General features: G+C 41.2%; 1 long non-coding RNA gene across 1 annotated transcript; it reads right to left on the bottom strand.

Moving 5' to 3' along the window:
• Positions 1-4,742: 4,742 nt before the first annotated feature.
• Positions 4,743-7,430, bottom strand: LOC111222532. Its single transcript, XR_002665139.1, has 3 exons — positions 7,347-7,430; positions 5,830-5,918; positions 4,743-5,183 (listed from the first exon to the last, which is right to left on the bottom strand). It is a non-coding gene; the product is annotated as an uncharacterized LOC111222532 (long non-coding RNA).
• Positions 7,431-7,920: the final 490 nt, after the last annotated feature.

Below are 7,920 nucleotides of genomic sequence, written 5' to 3'. Positions count from 1 at the left end.
TTGTTTTATGTTAATCTGTCCAACAAGCAAAGATCCAGAGTCTGTCACACAGACGCTGACAACTGGGGTTAAATAATATTGAAAACTGGAAGATCACATCCATCATCCATTCATTGTGACCCCTGTATCTTAGTTAATATAGGAACTGCTTTGTTTATGATACTTGCATTAATGTCTTAAAGCTCAAGGGAAATTATTTTATTTATGGCAAAATACTATAGAGCAGAGGACAGACAGGACTGGACCCCACTTCAACAACCACTGGCCTTTATCTCCTATTTTGTCTCATGTTTTTTTTGCTGTATTTGTTTTCTTTTTCTCCCTCCTACATCTCTATTTCTTCCCACAATTCTCTCTTTCTCTTGCACTGGTTCTCTGATCTCTCAATACGCAGACGTGCAGGACATTGGGAAGATAATTCATAACTTGTAAAATCTGATAACTGCTTAAAAAGGGAGAGCTGGCTGGAGCATAAGGTCTGGGCTTATTTAAGAGCCTATAAATGATGCGCGGGGCGACCTTTCAACTCTGCTGACCTTTGACAGCAGGGCGACGTTTCAGAGATTATCTTCTCCGCTCTGCTCTTTCCACGTGGGTGAAAGACGAGAGGAGTGTGTGCGCAGATGTGCGCCGAACACAAGTGATTCACAGCTGAGGACACACTCTCAGAGAGACTAGGAGTGCAGTCAGTCATGCTAAGCCCCGCTAAGGAAAGGTGAAGCCTGTTATTTATCAGCGTCGTGAGGTTTCACCACAGTAAAATGTGCACAGATAGAAAACCGCAGAAGACAAACTACACAACTATATTTCAAACCTGAGAAGAAGAAATGCCACGTGAAAAAGAAAAACAGTAAAGTCTTTTTAATTCTACCGACGTGTTAAACTATGCGTATAAACTAATACTGATCCAACAGCTGATGAGAGAATTTCACAGTGCTTAGTGAAATAAAGAGAAAGGGAAAGTTGCATTATTACCCGACTACTCAGTGGTCTTAAGTTGGACCACACCCATCTTCGAACTCGGCCTTCAGTTTGATCTCAACTACACACCTGTGAAGTTTTGTGAGTGTATCTCGCACGGTTGTGACGCTACCACAGTCACAAAATCTGACAGACGGACAGACAGACGGACAGACGGACAGACAGACAGACAGACAGACAGACATATAAACACCTGCCAAACTACTCAAAACCAACTCTTTGCCTCCGTCTCCAGGACAACATTTCGCCATGATGATGATATTCATGCGATGTCTACATACATGAATGAAAAAAATCTGCATCTATGTATAGTACAGTATTATAAACTGAAAATGAAAATGCAGTTAAAATGTTAATTCGTTCTAACAAAGCTCTGTTCTGGTTCTTATTATAGAAAAACATACTTGGACAGTAACACAGGTTTAAGGTTTAAGCTTTATGAGCGTATTTTCAACAACAGCAAATGTAACGCTGTCTCAGTTAACAAGTTTCATCTTAGCATCCACACAATGGATGATCCTGACTCTAATCTGTAATCCCACAAAATAATGTAATGACACACTCCTCGGCCTTAGAGGTGATGGTAGTGAACTAGTTACGCTAACATTAGCAGGTTATGTCTGAAGCCGCCTGATTGCAGTTGCTAAGATATGATTGGTTATGACTGTCCTCATCAAAACAGGAACAAACGACTTAAATTTCACGTTAAATCGAAAGAGAACGACACAGAAAAGCTCCGAGCTACACAGCACAAGGTGAGTGAAGAGGAGCAGAATCTGCTCTCTCCATAATAATCTGCTCATTTAAGAGTTTTTACGGGGCCAAAGGAGCAGCTGCACTTCTTCAGTTTAAGACTGCAGAGTACACTCAGAGTGCCAGGATTGCACTCAGCCTCCATCTCAGCAGACGTCCACTGCGCCGTTTAATACGACTTCCCGGTCAGATTTACTGTGATGGCTTTTGAGGCAAAGAGGTATAATATGACAAAACATGGCCCCATAACCCTGGGATATTCAACAATGTTTAGTGGTGAGACCCATTTAGCTGGATGATTGGCAAATATATTGCTCTCCTCCTTTCTCATGTACAGAATTTCAATAAAAAGGGGCAGTAAATCAGGACTGAATTCAAACTTGTGACTGCTCTTTTACTGTATCAAGGCCTCTGGATATGAGCCGGGGCTAACTGTAGTTGTGGTGTGTGTGTGTGTGTGTGTGTGTGTGTGTGTGTGTGTGTGTGTAGATGTACTGCTCCGTATAGTGTCTTCATGACTGCTAAGTAGGTGTTATCAGTGCAATGTTAGTCTGTTGAGACTTGAGTTGAATAGAGTGAAACAAAAACATATATTTACTATATATTGGGCACCACCAATAAAAGTCAGCCTATCCTATTGTTTTGTAGGAATACAACCGATACGGCCGGTGATACAGAATCATAATGTGTATGTATATATATATATACGTCTCGTCTACAGTGTTTTTTTCCCATGGTGCCAACCTCAGAGGGGGTTTATTTTAACATCAGATAACACACACGACCAATACACCGTGTGCTGGGGGACACATTGATGGAATGTGAATGTCAGCGGTCTCTTTATTTACTCTCTATATAAAACACTGAGCAGTAATTAACAGCAGGTTTCCTCCCTAGCCAGAGGGTAATTGACTGTTTCAAAAAGGCAGCACTTCATAACCCAGAGTGTGTGCATGTGTGTGTGTGTGTGTGTGTGTGTGCGTGTGTGTGCGAGAGAGGAAAAAGACAGAAACTGTAAGTGAGAGAGAAACCACACGTGTATGTGTTTGCATACGCGAGTGTATTAAAATTAACTCCTTTATATTCCACCCCCTCCCACACCTCTCCTCCCCTCCCCTCCCGTCCTCCCAGTAAGGATAAGGGTCAGCAGTGGTGGGCACAGCCACTCAAACGCTCCAGATTTCTTTATGAGCGCATTAACATTCAGGCGTATTCATTATCAGTAAGTGTAGTAAGATGGGCCAAGCTTGGACCTCGTGCCACCATCAAAATATGTGCGCTGTTAATTTTTGTACGTGAGCGGAATTACAAGAAACTTCCCTATCCCTGTCCTATATCACGGTTTTGGAAATTTACCAAATAAATAAATGAGTAAAATATTGATTCTGAATATTGAAATGCTAAACTGAATAAAAAAAATAAAGAAAATTGGTGAAATAAGTTTGTTCTGTCTTCATCATTTCCAATTGACTTTCATACTCATGCATATGACAGCTCTGCCCTCCAGTAAAGTTATATACAGTATACACAGTACGTCCTCTGCCACAGTTCAGGTGGGAACAAAGCAAACGACAACCACCACATCTGGACGGTGAACCAGCGCACACAAAAGGCAACAGCTGTTCCTGCGTACTGGCCACCAAGGTGACTCTGTCCTTCACAGCGGTGTTGTGAAATTCATCCGTCTGAATACGAATCAAACCTTCCGGTGCTGCAGGTCCCAGTGAACAGGACTAAGGGGCAACTGAGGAAAACGTCTTTCACACAATCAAGTTAACACTAAAGAAGTCCGGATGGCCCTGCTGTTTGCTTCCCTGCGTTCTTAGACCCTATAAAGTCTTGACACAGAGCAGATCAGACAAGAATTAGCTAACCAGCTAACTTTGTGACTTTTAAAACAAAAGGATTTCAACGTTTGTTCATATTTTAGACAAAGTTAAGTCTGAATTTTCTTATTTTTTGAAGGCTGAAAAGCTGTGGTTTTTGTCTCCGCCCATTGAGGTTGCAGTGAAACATCTGACTGGGCTTATAACAGATCAGTCTGCAGGATAACTATCCTGACTGACGGTAAATTTACAGTCATCCTACTCATTCATCAAACCTGCTAATCAATTATTAATTAAAGACCATCAGATACGTGCTACTGTACAAATGTAGCAGTCAAACTAACGAGGAGTGGAGTGGCTGCTTCATGCTCACATGGGGCCATATGTTCTTTCCTCCATCGTCCTCACAGGGAACATAAAGTTAACGAGAAGCTTGTTAGAATCTGTTAATTGGACTGTATGTTCGCTAATTTAGTTTTTGTTAATTAGGGTTAAAAGGGGTTTGCGCTAATTGTTATCTCTTAATTTATGTTAATAGGTGTTAACGGACTCTGACCAGTTGTGTCCCGAGTTGTAATTGGCCCAACAACAACAGCGGCGGCGACACAAACAACACGGTGTCGACCAAAGGTGCCTCACAATTAGAGCTCCTCTGAGACATGCAACCCTGATTGGCCATGAAGCTAATTATTGTTAATTAGCATGTTAACTGGCAACAGCTGCTTATTTATTTGTCTTTTTACTGTGAAATGCATGACATGCTGCGAATACGATTCCAATAAACCGAATGTAAGACAAGGCGGTTTTGTTGTTTCAATAAATTTGTCCTCGACTTTAAAGGACAGACGGTGATTTGCAGGTATTTATGTGTCAAGCTATGTTGTTGCTCAGTGAAGGGAGGGACGTATTGGGGTTAAAACCAAATGTACTACTACTTGATAACACAGCTCTGTCTAACATCTTTTATATTGATTATTTGGAAAACTGTAAACCGACAACTGATGTAACTGACAACTTCATTAAAGCCGTCAAATTAAAAGCAAAGCTGAATGTGAGCCAAATGTTTTATTTTCAGATATACAGTGTGATAATGCAAACATGTCAACACTGCTTTTTAAACATAGAACCGGAAGTTAAAGATCAAATCTTATAAATAAAGCAACATAGACGGACATATTAACATCTCCTGCTTACCTACAAATACACAGCAACAACAAATGAACAGAGCATCCGTCCACTCGAATAAAAAGCATTAATTTGTCACAGTAATGTCAACAGGCAACTGGCAAATAACTTTGCAAATAAAACATATAATCTGTGAAGTAAGATCCAACCCTACAGTTGAAAGGAACGAGTAATCCACCCGCATAGTTAAAGTGACAGAACATCTAAACTTTTTCAAACTGTCAATCTCAGAGCTGCGAAGCCGGGTCCCCTTAAATACAGCGATAAGTTTGGTGGTTTTAATCGTCAATCCTTCGTCTTTTGGGCAGACGGAGTCTCTCTGTGTTGAGGAACTGTTCAATTTTGGAGATCTGAGCTCTGAATGATGACTGCTGATCTTCCCTCTCCTGAGAGCAGCAGGGTTCCCCGTCTGCAGCTGAGGGAGGAGCGCTGCTACACCTGGAGGAAGAAGATACTCAAATGAAATCACCTTCCTATCATGTTAAAATAAGAAGTTAAGACTGAAATTTGCAGCAGCTGGCTTCGTTTTTGGTTGTGAAATAGTTAAATATTGCAAATTCTCTATCATCTTGTTAATTTATGGTTTAATCTAATCACTTTAGTGAATCATGAATTACCAAGGGCGTTACCTGGCTGTTCAATGACATTTTAATTCAGCAAGTCAGATAAATGTGTATATACAACATCACAATGCCAACTTTAGACGATCTGCAACCTTTGTAGTTTGAACATCATTTCGAATAACGTCTTCCTGGAAATGTGTGAAGTTCAGGATTTTGGCTTTAAGTAAATTTGAAATAAAAACTATGACCACCAAACACACAAGTAGTTTGCACTGTAGTGCAAGCTGACAATACATGAGGCTCTTTAGCTACTGAACTCTGGTGTATTCAGCATGAACCTGTCGCCCCAGCTCAGTCTGCACCAGCTGTTTCAGTCTGTTTGAGAGTGTGTTAAAAAAAAAAAAAAAAAAAAACACACAGCTTCCATTTTGGTGCAAACAGTGACTTTAAGGTAAGAACATCTACGGGTTCACAGACAGGGGTTTACCCTTCATGTACAAGTAAGAATAAAGGGGACTTACCCTGGAGTGACCTGCCATGACAGTTCGCTGACTGAGCCGGAGGAGGTAGACGCTGGAAAAGAACTGATCGACAGAGATGCTCTGCTCTCCTACATTGAAATAACACCAAGTAGTAGATCTCAAACATCTACTGTGAAACAGAAGTGTTTGCTTTATATTTAGCCTGTGAAGAAAAAAGTTATTTTCAAAAGCAATTTCATTCTTTCTCAATACTCGGTGCCTCCTGAGGAAACTGAAAATTCCTAATAAAAATGACATGAAGCAATAAACAAATGCAGGGCAGACAATAACCAGTGGCAATGATATGTAACAGTATCCAGCCAAGAGAAAGTAGCCAGGCCCAGGCTGAACTCTGTGTGACATTCCCAATGTTCAGAGTCTGCAGAAAATGAAGGCTTTGGCCTTCACTACAGTTTGTTAAACTATCAGACCAGTTTTTTTCCTCATACTCAATGCATGTTGCACTCTATCTCCCTCAATTGCCAGCACCTGGATCTTATAAAACACAGAGTGACAGTTTGTGGTGATGGTGACAAAGGAGAGAATGAGAGTGTGTGAGAGAGAAACAGTGAAACGCAGGATGAAAACGAGAGAACTAGCAATAGAAAGGAGAAAGTGAGTGAGCGACAGATGATGAAGTGAGAGAGGAAGCGAGAGAGTGAGGAGATGGATAAAGACTGAGTAAGTGAGAGAGGAGAGGTACCCAAGCATCATTAGCTAGATTTCCTTCCACAGGTCATTCATTCTTTGTCTGTCTGGCTGTCTACGAGACATCTATGAGTTCAACATACATCAGCTTCATCCTCTCACTCAACACCTGACTTCAACATTTGTCGAAGTGTTATACTTCTCAGATATTCTGCACATTGTGTTGGATGTGTTGGCCCGAGCTAATATTAGCTTGCTCTTACATTCTGTGCTTTTTGGATCACAAAAATGTTGAAAAAGCAGCGTAACGTCTCGTTCTTTACGAGGATATGTCAGTTTGATATAGAAGACACATTTGTAAAGCTTTAGCACAAATTTCCCCCGGGGTCCACTCAGACACATTTTTACAAAAAGGTCAGAATCTGTAGAACAAAAAAAAAAAAAAAGACCTCAAACCGATTTATCTGATAAAGAAAATATTTTCATTCTAACTTCCTCTGAGGCGGGTCATATGTTTCTGTGTGAACATCACACCGTGGCCATTTCCTGCTGTACAACGTCGAGTCGCAACGCAGAGCAGCATCGCGGTTTTTGCTGTGATGATACGCGGACGTGACCCCCAACGGCTGAAATTTAATTTCCCACATAGCTCTAAGTTGAGATCACACAGTTAGGAATCATTAATACATTGCGTGATGTGTGTGAGAGAGTAAATCATCAGTGCTGCTCTACCTCTGCTGCCCGTCACATCGGGATCGGTTTTAAAGTAGCCTCTGTTTCATGTACTTGTTGTTGTTTGGTGTGTGTGTGTGTGGCGTTATAAAAGTTTGAGCGTCAAGTTTGTGAGTCTGCCACTGATATAAACAAACCGTGTCTGCCGCTGCCGTTGTGTCTCTGCAGGTCTCCCCCAAAGCTTTCCACTCTCCCTGCTGGTGTCTCGTCGAGGAAGCTGCGTTCCCAGAGACACTGGAGGCATTCAACAGATCCGACGCCCCGGTAATCACCGAGGGGACTGAGAGGAATGAGGTGAGATGGCAAGAACAGCAAGAAGGTAAGAATGAATGATGATTGGCGATGGTATGAAATACAGATGTACAATGAGTTCACTATATAAGAGGCTCCCAGTGGAGCAGCGGAGCAGTACTACAATGTTCCATAATTGTATAATACTTTTTTTTTACTGAATGGATCATATAGACACAACCATCACCTTTGCTGTGCTTGCTTTTGGCGAACATGGGCGTTGTGTTGAGAGAATGTCTGACGCTTCCACCAGACCATCTTGTATTTTGCTCAGATCCCTGAAAATGTTTTCAAGAGACAAAATTACCACTGGAAAAAAAAAAAAACACAGATTATACAACCAGAAGTAAGTTTGATTTGTGTTTTAACATCTCAGTTTACTAATTAAACTACCTGGATTTTATTTTGTTTTGGCCAATA

The sequence above is a fragment of the Seriola dumerili genome, unplaced genomic scaffold, assembly GCF_002260705.1.
Source record: "Seriola dumerili isolate Sdu_G_001 unplaced genomic scaffold, Sdu_1.0 BDQW01000097.1, whole genome shotgun sequence".
NCBI lineage: Eukaryota > Metazoa > Chordata > Actinopteri > Carangiformes > Carangidae > Seriola > Seriola dumerili.
The sequence above is the reverse complement of the archived record's forward strand: the minus strand, read 5'-3'. Positions and strand labels throughout refer to the sequence as shown.